Source organism: Symphodus melops, assembly GCF_947650265.1.
Source record: "Symphodus melops genome assembly, chromosome: 3".
NCBI classification, from domain to species: domain Eukaryota; kingdom Metazoa; phylum Chordata; class Actinopteri; order Labriformes; family Labridae; genus Symphodus; species Symphodus melops.
This window is the reverse complement of record NC_136693.1, coordinates 9,060,862-9,076,768: the sequence shown is the minus strand read 5'-3', so window position 1 is coordinate 9,076,768 and position 15,907 is coordinate 9,060,862.

Genomic DNA, 15,907 nt, shown 5'->3' with positions numbered 1-15,907 from the left:
TAGACAGATCTGTAGCATCCATTTCCATCTGTGTGTTTTATTGCAAACTGATAAATAGAGTTTAACAATTAGAAAGTTCCCTACAGCAAAAATACCAGGACAATCTATGTTAATATCCAGCTATACTGTAACGTTGACATTTACAGAAAGTAAGCCAACTTCATTGTTGGTACTTTCACTTAATTTGCTTCACAAAATTGATCCATTAAAGTTAATCCTTCTCAAGATACTCACTCAACACATATGCCTCCAGTAGTTCAGTGTCTCTTCTCAGGCTAAACCATGCTAGCAACTAAAATCGGTGGTTGAAATAGACTCACTTCATGTTTTCTGACCGACGAAACTGTTTCTCTTGTTGCGTTTTTAGATAAGATACAGTGATGAAAGTCAAAGAATTTAGCTTTACAGACAAAGCGAGTAGAGCACTGCCGCAGCCCATTAGAAATGGACATTTTCAAAAGGTCAATGTGATTGATTTTAAACTTGGGCAGCAATCTTTTCCCTGTAAACTGAATGGTTGTCTCACCCAAAGCTAAATGGTTTTACACAGCAGAGGAGGAAGAGGCAAGCAGGGTGGAAAAAAGCAGGTCAGTTGTTGACATGGACGAATGGGGAAACAGCAGAACATCATACACTGTAGTGACCCAGATAGGACCCAGTTCATAGCTAGAAAATGCATGTAAATACTTTAACGAACTGCTTTACATGCTGTAAAGTGCCCTAATAAACCAGAGTGCATCTTTTTTGTCTTCATAGAATTTTTGAGGATGTACTAAGGCGTGTTTGAATGTGTATTGTTTAGCTTTTCCTAATTTTGTGTAAATTCTGAAGTTTAGCAAATATGGGAGATTAAGAATGACATATTGCTCACATGTGAACATGTGTTGTTCTGAATGACTTCCTAAGTGTGTAATAGATTAAAAACCAACCTCTGCACTCTAAAGCTTCGCTCTGTGGTTTCATCCACATGGTGGTGCTGGTGGACTGCTGACCATGGACCAACAAGACGCTATCTGTCGCGCACACACTGCCTCCTTTCAATCCTCACACAGTCTCATTCTCACAACCTCTCATTCTCACAACCTCCCGCTCTGACTTATCACATCCTTTGGCTCTCGCTCTCCTTCTCTCTCCCATATAACATCAGTGAGATGGGGTGAGGTGTTACGGCAAATTAAGTAAAATTAAGACAAGAGAACAGCTCTACTCACCTATGTCGTGGGTGAGGTTTTTTTTAAGCACAGGCACTGACGGAGCCCTGCTTGTGTGCCGTCCTTGGAGATGGGTGTTGATGACAGACTGCAGACCATGAAAGAAGTGGGAGTGTTGCATCCAGTGGAGGTGGAGGTGCCTGCACAACACATTATTATTCACCCACTATGGTTTTGTTTTGTTCTCTTTCCCTTTTCACACTTTGTCTGCTATTTTTTCCCTCTCCTCTTTTTTTTTATATCCTTTCTTTGGCTGTGTCCCCCCCCCCCCCTCTCTTCCACCTCCTCTGCCTTTGTCCTTTCCAGTTCTCCGTTCTCTTTTTTTCCAGTCATCTGTGCAGGTCTTGTCATTTGCAGAAATCTTGAAGTCTTTTCCATCTTTTCCCTTTTTTCCCCTATTCTGCTGTTATCTGTCCCGCCACCTTTTTCCAAACATCTACCTTTTCCCTCATTCTGCCAACCTCTCCCCATGGCACCTGTCTAATTCTCCTTGTATCCACTCTGTGCTGCCACTCATAGCTTGCTCCTTCACCCTCCCCTTCTTTCTTTTCCTGGCTCTCTCTGCCCTGGACGGCTGACAATTGTTGGAGCATACACTGCTAAGCAGTTATCACCAGCTCACAGAGGGGTGTGTGTGTGTGTGTATGTGTGTGTGTGCATGTAAGTATGTATGTTTGGTAATAATAGAAAGAGAGCGTGTATACGTGAGCATATGTGTGTCACTGTGTGCATTTTTGTATTTGTATTTGGTGTACAGCTCTTATGTTCAGCAAAACAATACAAACAATGTGTTAAACAGGTTTCTATTATATTGGAGCTTTGTACGGTTCTTCTACTATAGTGTAATTTTTTCTCTTGGAACAATGAGGGGTAAAATGATACTGAAAGGCTGCAACTCCTCTATAAGTCCCTGCCAAACATCCCATGTGTCTAGCTGCTCTGGATCCATATAAAAGGCACTAATTTCTTTGTCTTCAAGGATTTTTTTTCTAGTTTTGGTCCCATCTGTCACTGGGAGGAGGTTGAAAGAAAGGAGGAGTAAGCCCAGCTGGAATCCTTTGTCTATTGAAGGTAGATCACATTGTAGTAAGACCAGGACAATGATTCTCTGGCCTTATGGGTGCTGAGAGATGAGGGAGACTGGCCAGGTCTTAGACCTCACGAGTTGGGTGTGCCAAACAATCATCCTGCTGGAAAGTGGTTTGTTAACTTGCTCATCCTGATACAGGAAAGTCAAGATTTAAAGCTCAAAAAACATAGAAACCTTAATTTTATTGATTTATTTTTTTAAGAGTCTCAAAACTCCTCCGTTGGTAATTTATTTACTTACTTGGTGCCCATTTAAGAGGTTATGGCAAAGATAAAAGGGCCTGTAAAAACATTCTAAAGGGAGGGTTAGAGCATTTAAGTTGTGAAGGAGAAACTGATGAAAAAAATGCCTTGTAAATAGCTTTTTCTCAACTAGAATGCAATGGGGAGTTAAAAAAATTCATATATCACAGCTATCTATATGTATCTTTGGTGATTGGCTTTAATTTCATAGTCATATGTTGCAATAAACAAAGATCAGGGGAAATGATCATGAAAGACTTCTTCTTTTTACTCCAGAATGCTCATGAAAAAAATGTCTCATGCATAGTCATTGTCTTCCACCCACAGTAGGGAATGCAGGAAAGATCTGCAACGGTTACTCATATGCTGACTGCTTCCCCGCAGTGATCGTGCAAATCCGACATGATAAGTTGAGCTCTTAAATCTCATGGATCAGGACCTAATTCGCATTTTTTTGTGTGAGTCAGTTATGAAAGCAGTTCCAGGTTTTTCTTACACACAGCAGGGACCTGAAGTTATTTGGATGAGTTCATTCCTCTCAGAGTATACTTTAAAAATGGTGGAACTAGTTTTGGTAACATGCAATATAAAAGTCATTAAAAATTCATTTCATGGGGTGAGGTGCAAATACTGAAGCTGTGACAATTTACCCTCTACCTTCAGAAAGAAATAGAGTCTAAAGCTATGGCTATTCAATTTTTCCTCCCTGTTCAAAGAACTACAATATGTTTGTATCTGGAAAAAAAAGAAACTCTTGCTGTGCATACACTCAAGTAAGGCTGAGGGAAATAAGGGCAGCCAGTAGCAAGATGACGCCAATTAGCACACTTACTTTGAAGAAAGGTCAACGGCCTACATATAATTAGTAAAAATAAATAAATAAGTCTGATTATAATTGATCAGAGTTATGGTTTGACTTTTTTATGTCCTCTCTTGTTCTCAGCATCCACTAATCTGCTCAACTGCACTTAGTCTGACTTCTTGCCTTGCTTTGAGATATGTTTTTTGAAATCTAGTCTAAAACTGACTTTTATTGTGCGTATTTTTATTGCATTGCCCAACCAAAATCTGTCTGGCATTATATTAAGCTAGACTCAAAGTATTAACCAGCATCCAAATGGCTCAAAAACTGCCTGGAGGGCATGACTGTCTGTTAGAAAGCCGGAAACATATTCCTTATCAATTATGTGACTGTTTCTTACAGCTTGAGAACAAGTGCATACAGTATGGCTGTGGAAGAGGGGAAGCTGTATTGGAAAAACAGAATGAGCACTAAAATGTCTTGGGGATAGAATTGAAAACAGAACAGCATTAGGGAGGTGTGTCTTAGACTCTCTTCTATGAATAACTTAAAAAAATTATCAATGTTTTTATTTTCTCGTTTGCCACATATTGGTTGGAGGGCCCAGGAGACCTATTAAGGAACCAAGGGAAGAAAAACACCAGATTTCATCTGATTCCCTGTAGGGCAGAGTCTTACAATGTTAAGAACACTTGCTGGAAAGAGTCCATGGCAGTGCAGAAGTTTTAGTGGAAGCTTTTTTTTTTCTCTAGTATTGATCCTTTTAGCATTTACCATCCCTGGTGTCCACAGCAATAGTGCAAATTAGACAGAGGTAGGACAGCTAGTATGACACTGTGGTTTAAAGTAAAAAAAAACAACAAAAAAACAAACAAACAGAAAACACCCCAAAAAACATCTAAGTTCACACAAGAGCTTCTACCTTAGCTCAAGTTATAGATGACCAGTTTGAGAATGAATACTTAAAGTTTCTGCACAGGCAACCTTTATTCAGGATGTGAAAACCTTTAATGAGTCCAGAATATATTATCCAATTATATACCAGAAATGCTTTTGTTATGAGGGTGCAGAAATGTCGAAATGAAATGATATATTAATTTATTCCGCTGTGGAATCTGTCACTCAAGAGAACAATAACCGTCAGTAACTTTGGAATTGTTAAAGGACCCACACACTCATTGCACACCCACACTGTAGCTTTCACTTACTTATCTTTATTAAACCTCTTCTCCAGAGTATGGATGTTTAAATTGTGTTTGATTGAGAGTCCCTCACCTTGTTATGAATGTACACCTTTATCACTTCTTAAAGCTAAGGTAAAATGAAGAGACTTCTGTTTTGTGTCAGTGAAGTATGTACTGTTTTACCAATGAACAGAGTATATACTCTACATCAATATGTTTGTTAGCTAGCTATTTAGAGAAAGCCAAAAGAGGAGTATAGGACCCATTTCACAACACAGCTGAGGCAACTGCAATTTTGCAACACAACTAATGTCGGCCCCATATTCACATTAACCCATTCCTATTTAATCATATACATGCACTTCTTTCATGGCTCTCGTCATCTTACACAGATGCAGAGGGTTTCTTGAAGCCACGTGCTTGCGAATATCTAAATTATAAACACATTCAATGCAATATTAGATGCTCAGACTGTTGGAGTAAGTAGGCTGGTGGTATTGGCCTAGGAATCAGACAGACCCTAAAAACAAAGGTTAAACTTAAAGTCAAAATTTATTAAACATGCCAACCCAATCCCAATGTTGCCTTATTATGTCTTATGCCCTATCCCTCACAAAACAGACCACTAAATAGCAACTATATGTTAGAAAGGAAGAAAACAGATTTTACATTGTAGCCACTTTCGCAGAGCGTCATTGTTTGACTAACAGGGATAAGAACAGATTAATTTGAAGGCCCGTGTCCCCTAGTATGAATGTGTTCTGCCTTTTTACAAAAAATGTATTCTAAATCTTGTTAATGACCATGGTACAATACAGAAGGTGGGACTGTAGTTGTAGTTTTGTTTATGTTATGTGGAGTTGTGTTCTATAGACAGTTTTTTTAATGGTAAACATGTTTTGCAAGGCCCTCAAGTTAAAAATAGTTCACTTATTAGTGTATAATTTTTGCTGCCCTCGCATAACCCAAACACAGCTCATCCAAATGTCAACATACGCAGAGGTCTAATTAGCTTGGATGAGGATGAAAATAATTTGCCATTTCAATAATGCACTGTGAATAGTGCAGGTGAAAACATTCATTATGAACTGTTCAGGTGAATGACTTCACAGTGACAAAAGGTTTTGCAGGCTTGCTTCAAAAATAAGAAATAAAATATTATGTTGGATATTCATGGCAAACGGAAACAAAATGCCATCCAAATTACACACTAAAAGTCAATATAAAAAAAGTTAAAATACAAGGATGAGGATGTTGAAACCTGACACAATGGGGATGTGATGTTAGAAAATGTGTATTTTTCTGTCAGTGTCAGAGGTTGAAAGCTAGATGACTGAATCCTTTGCAAGAGAGCATTTTGCCCATAGGATTAAGATTGGATGGCTGGGTTTAAACCTGTCAAAAGAGCAGACTTAAATCCCTCACTCACAAACACTTTATGGTTCTCACTTGAGGTGCTTGTGAGCAGTGGTGGAAGGAGATATTTCTCTTTCATGCCACTTACTTCAGAAGCCATTCAGCACATCAACTGGATTGCGGAGGATTTGTAGGGTAGTGAGCAAAGGAGCTAAATGTGGGGAAAATTAGTTATCATGTTTTTCTTTCACATTTGTGACAGTTCTCGTACAATCAGCTCTACAAAATTGTTAATTTGCATACTGTACAATTTAGAATTAACATAAAGTAGAGTTTAAATTAGAAGTAAAGTAAGTAATGTAACATTATCTAAATCCAAAAAATACCATTAAAGTGTCATTACTATGCTTTTCTCTGTTATTAAAGGATAATTTGGGCCAATTTCACACAAAAGTGTCATAAACAATTGGTTGTGTTTATTTTCAGCAATGTCAGAAAGTGCAATGCCTATTCTAAACCTTAACTCTTAACAATTCCCATGGTTCTTGCTTAGTTTGTTTCTGGTCTATAATGACATTCAGACATTAATACAATCTCTATAGACTAAATGCTCACAATTTAGCAGGGCTTTTGACTGAAGGTCATAGCCAAGCCCATTTGAAGCCAGCACCCTTTAAGGATACCTCTCTGCTTAGTGACTTACAGATCTGCCGCTGTCCTATTGGGAATGTCAGGTAGTCATCACAAATCACACCCTGATAGACAAACCTGAACTGCCCGTCATTCTACGTTGTACATGTCTTGTCAGACATAAGCCACATATTGAATCAGATTTACAATGTCTCTTACTCACTGGGATCAACCAAAAACCAAGTTTCAGAATCTCCTTCAGAATATTATGACATCAAAGACGTCTTTCCTAAACCTTCAGTCACTGATTTTGCCTTTGACCACACCATTGACCATGCCACTACAAAAAGTCACTTAATTCATGGGTTCATCACTGTTCTTTGCAAAAACACAACGCTTCATTGAATTACAATGGCTACAAGTATCGTTCCAGTTAGATTTTTTTTTTATCAATTTGTTCAGCACTGTGCATCACCTTGTATTTACTGGATCATGGCATGAGTGGTGGATTTCCTTAGAACACTTTAGGGCCAGTACAAATATCCGGTGATGCGTTTTTGGTTGACCCATGATCCTGCAGTTTTTCTGATCATTAAAAATATAGACTCTGGAGCATGCTGAACAACTTTTTTTTTGATAATGTTTCTTTAATTCCCGGGACTAAGCAGGACAAAGACTTCTGAAGAACCAGCTGATTGTCAATTGGGAGAAATGTCAATGTCATGCCAAGCTGTACAGTATTTTCTGTGGTTAATTGTCAATGCAGGCAGCATCCAAATAGTCGCCACCTTGGTCAAGATTGACTGGTCCCTTCCTTACCAAGATACTTTCTGAAAGAGACCCTCTTAATGACCTCAACTCTATAAATAATTCATTCATTTGGTCCACGGATGGTGAGCATGGTTGGATCTTTGTTTGCTTTTAGTGACCTGTCCAGGACTGACTGATTCACCTTTAAATATTCTTCTGCCACAAACCATTGCCACAAGAGAGAAACTAGTATACTGATATTCATCAACAGAGGTATATCAGTGGATGATGTTCTGGGTCTAGAAGCAGTATATAAGATGCACCATAAAGCTAAGTATTTTCCTTGATGTTCCTGTGTTAATTTCCAATTTCTCTCTCTCTGTCATCTGACCCTTCATGTCCAGCTGTAGTTGTGCCATTAAGCATTTAACCTGTTTTTTGAGAACTTTCTTGGATGATCACCCATCCATCCATCCATCCATCCATCCATCCATCCATCCATCCATCCATACTTTCTCAAACATGGAACATTATCTAAAGCATTTTCTAAATAAAAAGTGCTTTTTCTAAATAAAAAGAAAGAAATCAATTTCTCAAAAGTTATTTGTGTAAAATTACAATGTCTTGTTGTTTTGCAGAATTATACTGTGTTTGCCCAAAGAGCACAACACTTGGGAATTGCCATTCAAATATCTCCCTGTACACACTATCCAGCAGTGGCTCGTTAAAAATGTAAACTGTTCAACTCAATGAATACTGATTGGTCTGTGATAATAAAATCTTATATCTTTTAGGTTGCACCCTCCCTGATTTACCAAAAAGTAAAGACAAAGTAAAATTTAGTAAAAAGTTTCTCCTGTCTCACACAGGCTAACAAAAACACAGAATACAAGGATTTGAAGTCTAAAGAAACTGTTAAGTGCATTTCTGTATGATCATGAAGTGTATGCTGTCTTAAGGAAATCAAACCACAAATATGGGATGGTGATAGTATCATGTCAAGTCTTGTACCTCTGGCCAAACGGTAAAGTTCTGACTATCCTATAACCTCTGAAAACAACCTCCCAGTGATCCTTGTTTCCATATTGTTGCGGTGGGGTAGTATAGTTAGAACAATCTAAAAACTGCATGCTAAGATTTGAAACAACTAATTCGGCAAATGTTTGATTAAAAAGGTTTTAAGCTCATCATCTTTAAAAGATGTTAATCAGCACCATCAGAATATGTAAAAGTAATATCAATGGTTAAATTAGGGTTTGTCATTCAGATATAAAAGTGCTAATGCTCTCAGGTGTTGCCAGTTTTTTTCAGAATAAAATTCCAAGTTAACGTGATTAGGAAGTTATATCACTTATGAGGCAACCCATTGGGTCTAAGGATGATCAAAACTGGGATTGTGTTACTGTAACACCTATCACTCCTCATAGCATAGGTCATTGACCACAGTTTTCTGTACTGAATATTTGCTTCCCAGTTTCCATGTAAGTCTGCACTGTTTGATCTCACTCTCAAGGTCCATGTGCTAGGCCTCTTTGGCCAGCCTCTCCTTTAGTGCCTTGGGGGTGCCATCTAAGGGCCTGCCTGTTAATGCTGTTGCTGGATGTCCAGATCCAATTGTCCAATCTAATCCCATCATCACGGAAAGAAAACTGTACATGATGATGGCAACACAAAACCACCTTAACAATATAAATGGCTTTTCTTTTTAACAACAATAAAATGGAAAGCATAGGAAATAACCAATTCAATCAATGACCCAATTTAAAGATCAGGTATGCTCTAGCTAAAACAGCTCAAAAATTTAACCAGTTAAGAGTGAACATTTCTTTTACTGTGCATGGCTATTTATAAAACAACAGCTGACCACTTCAATAAAATATTGTCGTATAAATCCACATGCTGCAATCCTGATAGTTAGAGAACACTCTTTAAGATCTTTAGCGCATTGGAACATGAAATGGAAATTCAAATAAAAGCTTACAGGAAAGATACAGTCTCATTTTTGGCTTTCTCGCCTTTTTGTTGACTTATAAAATTAGTTTGCATTTTGAAATCTTGTCATTGTAATCAAATTGTCTAAATTACATATTGAAAAATCAGGCAGGTATTATCAGGTAAACACAGGTGATTTTGATCTGGTTTATGATGATTCTGTTTTCTTTTGATTGTTTAGTGAGCCAGTATGAAAAATGCAACGCCTCACTTCTTGCACACCTGAATGGAATTAGGCAAGGACCAGTAACACTAAGGATACATTAGGTCTGTATGCTGATAAAACGCACATGCACATTATTCTGCATATCGTTCAATTTGGATTGTTAGTCTTGCTCATTTATGATCGTTTTCTACTTCCTCTCACTGTAATACAGATGGGCAGTTGTAGCCCATATATCCCCTTTTATTTCAGAGGACGGTGGATTTTTTTTATTCAAAGATCACAGCTTCTGTCAGGGTTCTCCGTTTGTTAACTTAAGGTCTTGTCCCTTTTGAATGTCCATACACAACCATGGTTGTTAGAGTCATGGCAAGGGTTTATGTGATGGTAACACAGATGATGAAACTCTGGGAAACTTTGGTATAAGACAGCTGTAGCAGACCAGGAACAGGACTGTGCTTGAGGCTGTGGACAGTTGGCAGATGAGTCCCAAAGAAAGAAGTTGTCACCTTGTTGATGCATGAGCCCACATGCTGCACATCACTTTGTGATTAACCTCAATGTGACCGTTCAAAATAGGGCTGTGGATGAAACTACAGCTTTAAGGACAGCCAAGGTTGTGCAATGTTTGCAGTTATTTCAGCATTTCTGCTGCTGACATAGATCATACACAGTGCCTTTAAAGCTAAAAACAGGCTGTTAACAAGCTGTAACTCTCACTGTTAATTGGCATAACCATCCTCACCTCCTTACATACTTGGTCTGGATCAATATTAGCTTTTGTTATGATCTTATATAAATGGACATTGTCATAACACAGAGGTCAGGTGTATATATTGTGGTTTTCCATTTACAATGAATTGTTGCTCTGGAGCCCTTCTGTCAAAATAGCTATTGATTAGGAAGGGCCGATGGTAGCTGGCTTTGATTATTCATGTGAGGACTTACCTGGGTAGGATCGATATGACCCTGAGGATGGGAACTGCACATATGCTCATATGTGTCGATAGAGGCATTAACACACAGTCAGGCACAGGGGGAAAACAAGACCACAATAATTAATCACATTTTAGAATAGGATATGAGGTGCTCATTAATTATTGTATTCTCCTAAGTTTTGGGGATATACTACTCTATGAGTTCTAAAAAGACAAGCCAATTGCTCAGTTTATAGAAATCTGTGCATGTGTATGATAAATATGAAGTTTAAACTACAATTTTTGTCCAGTTCTGGAGCATCCAATCTTGCTCTTACAAAACGAAAAAAAAAAAAAACATGTCAAAACAGCGGCATTGTGCTTTCAAGTAAGTTCCTAATTAACAACTGAGGGGAAGCATTGTATTAATTTTTACATGAATCAGAAAACTAAAACTTCATATTCTATTTGTTCATGAACAAAAAAATAACAAGCCTGACAAGTTAAGGAAACAACAACAACACAATAGAAAACACAAACAGGAGCTTATTACCTGTGGAAGATATTGTGCTTTTGCTTGCTTCTCCACTGCCGCTGGAACCATAATGGATGGACAATGATGGCAATGGAAGCAATCTCCTCATCGTAAATGAATGTACATCTGCTAGATTGTTTCCCCCAAAGAAATCAAGAGGAAAAACCCCATCAATTAGCAGGCGCACACAGAGGCACGGTGTGATGTGAATGACAATAATCAGGGCCTACTCCTCCTCCCTAACAGCCATTGTCAAGCATCAAGCAATTTTTTTAAACAAGTGCCCATCAACTATGCACTCATAAAGAAAGAAATCCTGGCTAACATGTACAGCCATATGTGTTGGATTTGTTCTCCAACACTGATGTAAAATTGCATGTTAATTTGTGAGCACAGAATCTTTGATTGCATTAATACTAAAGGCTGTTGCTTGTATGCTGGAGCAATTTGAAGAAAACAACACCAGGGTACAGTGGGGTGCCTGGAGGTCACGTGGAACCTCTGTGTGTTTCTCTCTCTCTCTCCCTCTCCCTCTCTCTCTGCATGTGTGTGTGTGAATTCAGATGATAAAAAAGGCACAGAGAGCAGCAGGTGAGTCTACTCCCACCTGAGGACCCCGCGGTGAGGTTCCAGATTTGGCAAAGGAAGAGCAGGAGGCCCTATCAAAAGCCCGGGGTACAACTAAACCTCATCTGCACAAAGACTCTTGGGAGAGAGAGAAGCTCTCATTTAAAGAAAAAATAGACTGCTGCATCTGTTTGCTCTGTCTGGTCTGAATCCTGACTCTGGGTGTATTTTTCCCAGTATGAGAAATTGGACAAAATAGATTAGCTCCTCTAGCTGAATCATGTGACAAATGCATTATTCAGTGTGCACTGACAGATGAAGTACAATACGGATGTCATGGAAATGAATACGTATAGACACTGCATTTAGTCAATGCTAATCTCCTGTATTACTTAAAGGTGACTGATCTGACATGAATGCTAAACTCTTTGTGGCACCCAAATCCGTATGTATTCAAATGTTTTGCCTCATGCCCAGATGCTTTAAAGAAATATCCTGTTAATGTGATGCAAAGCTCAACTTAGTCAAATGTACTTTTTCAAAAAATTTAAACCGACATCAAAAGTTTGTGACATGTTTTGTTGGTTTACATTCCTGCTATTATTGCACTCTGGGCTTGGGAAACATTTAATCTCATACGCAGGTTTTATGAAATGTATTTTTATGCAATAAGTATGATGGGAGAGCATTGCATTCTGAACTGCTGCTCTGTTAATCCTTAAACTATTATTCAGGTTATGCCGAAAGAGGCAACAACATCTTGCACAGATTAGAAAAGTAAAGTCAATGTTGGAAATAATGCTGGTTTGACCAGATAAATGGTTTGTATTTTGACAAGAAATGCAAGACTTTTTGATCCAGTAGATGTTGCCCTTGAGCACTAGCATGTAACCATAAGAAACTGCTGTTTGGCTGCACCTCTGCCATATGGAAGCCTTCCCTCTCCTCCAGCCACACAACTCCAACCCCCCTCCACTCGTGTTTGCATGAAGGACTTTAGCTCGGTGGTGGGCAAAATTCTCCTTGCCTCAAACTGTGATTGACAATTTGATTCCTGTCAGGCAGCGGATACACATTTTCCTGTCTAAGTTCATACTTTCAAACAAATAGCATTACTTATAAAGCGCTGCATATTTTGTCCTTTCCCTCGTTCCAACGTACACTTAGTACCTGCTTGGCATCCCTCACAACGCAACACCCAAGGTCAGGTTGGTCTCCCTGGCAACAATTGGAGCATATTTGGCACATTGTAAAGCTATTTAATCAGGACTGGCTCTCCGTGTGTCAGAGGAACATGGACATTCTTTTTATCTCTTAAACTGCTGAGTGAGGCTGATACCCCCTTCCCCAAAAGAGCAAGGGATGGAGAAGAGGACAGGGCTGTATTTTGAGAGGAGATATATGGTCTGAGAGCGAAAATGAACCTGGTTGAGTGTCACTTTGTGTGCCTGTTCGAAGTCCTTGATGGTGTCTTTTGTATTGATCAGACTTTGCCATGGTCGCCCACAGTAAATCTATTCACTGATGACCGCTGCAGCTGAAATACTTTTGGAAAATAGGAAGGCAAGAAGAATAAACAGACACATTCCGCCGACTGATTTTCAATCCACTTAACCTCCGCACTCCTCATTGGAACAATAACAGGACAGCAGAATGGGACAGAGAAACAACAGGATTGGAAAGAAGGGAGTGGGAGAGATGGTAAGGGGGTGTAATTTTGCATCTTGTCTGTTGACAGTCAAGCATGTTGTTATCATTGTGTGCTGCCCTCTAGTTTATCTCCCCGTAGAAGATAGTGGCCCGCTCCTCGTGACTATAGGGCCAGACAACCAATTATCTATGTGCCCTCTATCAGATGTGATTTATATCACCAGGCTGTCCCTACTCTGCTGTCCCCTCTCTGCCTGTGATCAATCATTCCAGCACAAACACAAAACAGGCCTTTAACAAACATAGTTAATGTTCCGGATTGCCTGCTTAGGAGGCTGAAGATATAAATCGCCCTAGATCTTTACAGAAATAAGGCAAAGCTGACATTGAGAGGGAACACATAGGCGCAAGCAAGCCGGGTTGATACTCCAAATGTTGCCCATTTGTCAAAAAACCTGAATTTGAATTTACATTTTGCAAGAGTACCTCAGCCGAGTCTCTTCATGTTAATTTGTTCAAATGAAAACTATCCCAATCATGATAGAATCCTCAGGACTTCAGATCCGATTCATTTGGCAATATCTGGTGTAACTACTGGTGATAGCAAGGTTGTTTACTCCTATGAATCCAAGAATTGTGTCGAAGGGACAAATGTGTTGACACCCTGACACTTGAATTTCCCTCGGGATCAATAAAGTATCTATCTATCTATCTATCTATCTATCTATCTATCTATCTATCTATCTATCTATCTATCTATCTATCTATCTATCTATCTATCTATCTATCTATCTATCTATCTATCTGTGTGCATACTGGTGTTGTTCATATGACAGGGCACCTGTACATATAACAGGGCATTAGCATATAATGTGGCCAAATTAAGAGTGGGATGAGAAGATTCATTTTGCTGCTTCATAAAGAATATGATTTTAAAAAAGTACAGCATTTTCCCCAAAGGTTGGAAACGATAGCAGCAGCCTGCAGCTTTAAAAATTAACGGCTCACTGTGGCTATTACTCACATTGATTTAAATACAGGATCCACAGTGCTAGCTCAAAATGTTCATGTCTTGTAGATGCCCCCAGCAGAGTACTTTCATAAATGACACACACACTGAGTTTGCTTTGACAGTTTCACGTGAAAAGACACCCTGTAGTTAACGGCTGTACTGCTCATGTAAAACAGCACAGGCAGAAAGTGGTTGGTTTGAATTAGTAGTAACTTATTATAGCTCTAACATAGCTGAGAACTGTTAACAGGTGGGCTTCTTTCAGTCAGATACAATTAGCAAGAGTAACGTTGAAGTCTGCATTGTTTCCTGGGATTCCCTTGTGCTTGTGAAGGCAATTAGAATCAAGCACAGGAAGGAGCTGACTTTACAAATAACAGTGAAAAGTATCACAAAGAGAGGTAATTAGTGAAAGAAAACCCTGAGTGGGCCTTGAGGAAAAAATTCCAACCAGGTATTGTATAAACTACTACAATTATTCAGCAGTAACTACTACATTTCTTATTTTTTGACCACTTGGCGGAAACAAGCGCTAACAAATCGTTGCTGTGTTGACATCCTAGTTAACTTTTTAGCACAGATAACTTGTTACAAATCCAGCCATTATGGAGAGAAATGTGCATTGTTTTGAGTTAATTTTCAGTGAACAGCTATTGCCAACTGTCTGCAGTTTTAGGCTGCTGTGACAAAGGCAAATCATTTTCAGAGCTTTCCAGATGCTTCCAGACGCAGCTGCCTACTTCTTGTGGAAACAGTGTTGATTAAAGCAGTGAAACTAAACCAAATGAAAATATCGTGGACCGAAAAAAACCCCAACAAAACAAGTACTCTGTAGTACACTATTTTCTCTCTGTTTATGATTAAACAGGAAGACATTTGTCCTGTACCTACATGCATTTTGCTTGGATGTGCCCACAATACTTTTATCTGTGTTATGTGCAATACCATTCCACATACAAGTCATACGATCCATCATACACTTACAAAATACAACTTTAAAAAACTGTTAGAATTAAAGCAAGCATATTTATTTTACTAAAGTATCATCTGAGGGTATTGCCAGGGTTACTGTACCAATACACATACAGTAAATCATAACACAATATGTATCTATTGCATGCTATAAATATGTATTTGTCTTTGTCTGGAGTGCTTTATTATTCCTAACTAACCTATGATTGCAGTTCTGTCAGGTCTCTGAAAAGAAAGCCTTAAAGAAACACTCTGTTAACACAGAGTTAACTCTAACACAGTTGAGTGCTTAAGTCCGAGGCAGTGCTGTTCTAAAATCTACACCGACTGACCGCCTGATGAATGTGAATCACTCTAGGTCTCCGCCTCTGGACACTTTGAGAATCCACTACACTCTATAAAACCTTTGCAGTAGCTCAGGTACAGAGCAAACATCTCCCCTATGTATTTTCTTTGTTATTGTAAGAATGTTGTGAATATTTCAGAATCATGAGGTGATCAATAGCAGAGGGCTGGCTGGTTAATGATGTAGAACCTCAGCATCTTCTGAGAGAGGAGACAAGAAGAGTCAGGCTTTTGGTCTCTTGCCTTTCATTAAAGATGTGATCAGTAAGCACAACACATCTTTCACCCAAGGGCAATGTTTTAAGAAGCCTTATTCTAAAGAAACTTTTCTCAAGTCAAAGACTATATATAGTACATGGTACTGTACGTGTGTGGAAGGAGAGAAAACCACCGGATTAAGTGAATTTGTAAAATATAAAATCATGCTTTTCCTACTTAACAGTATATAGTTTGCAAATCACATAATATGGGGTTCCAGGTGAGAGCAAC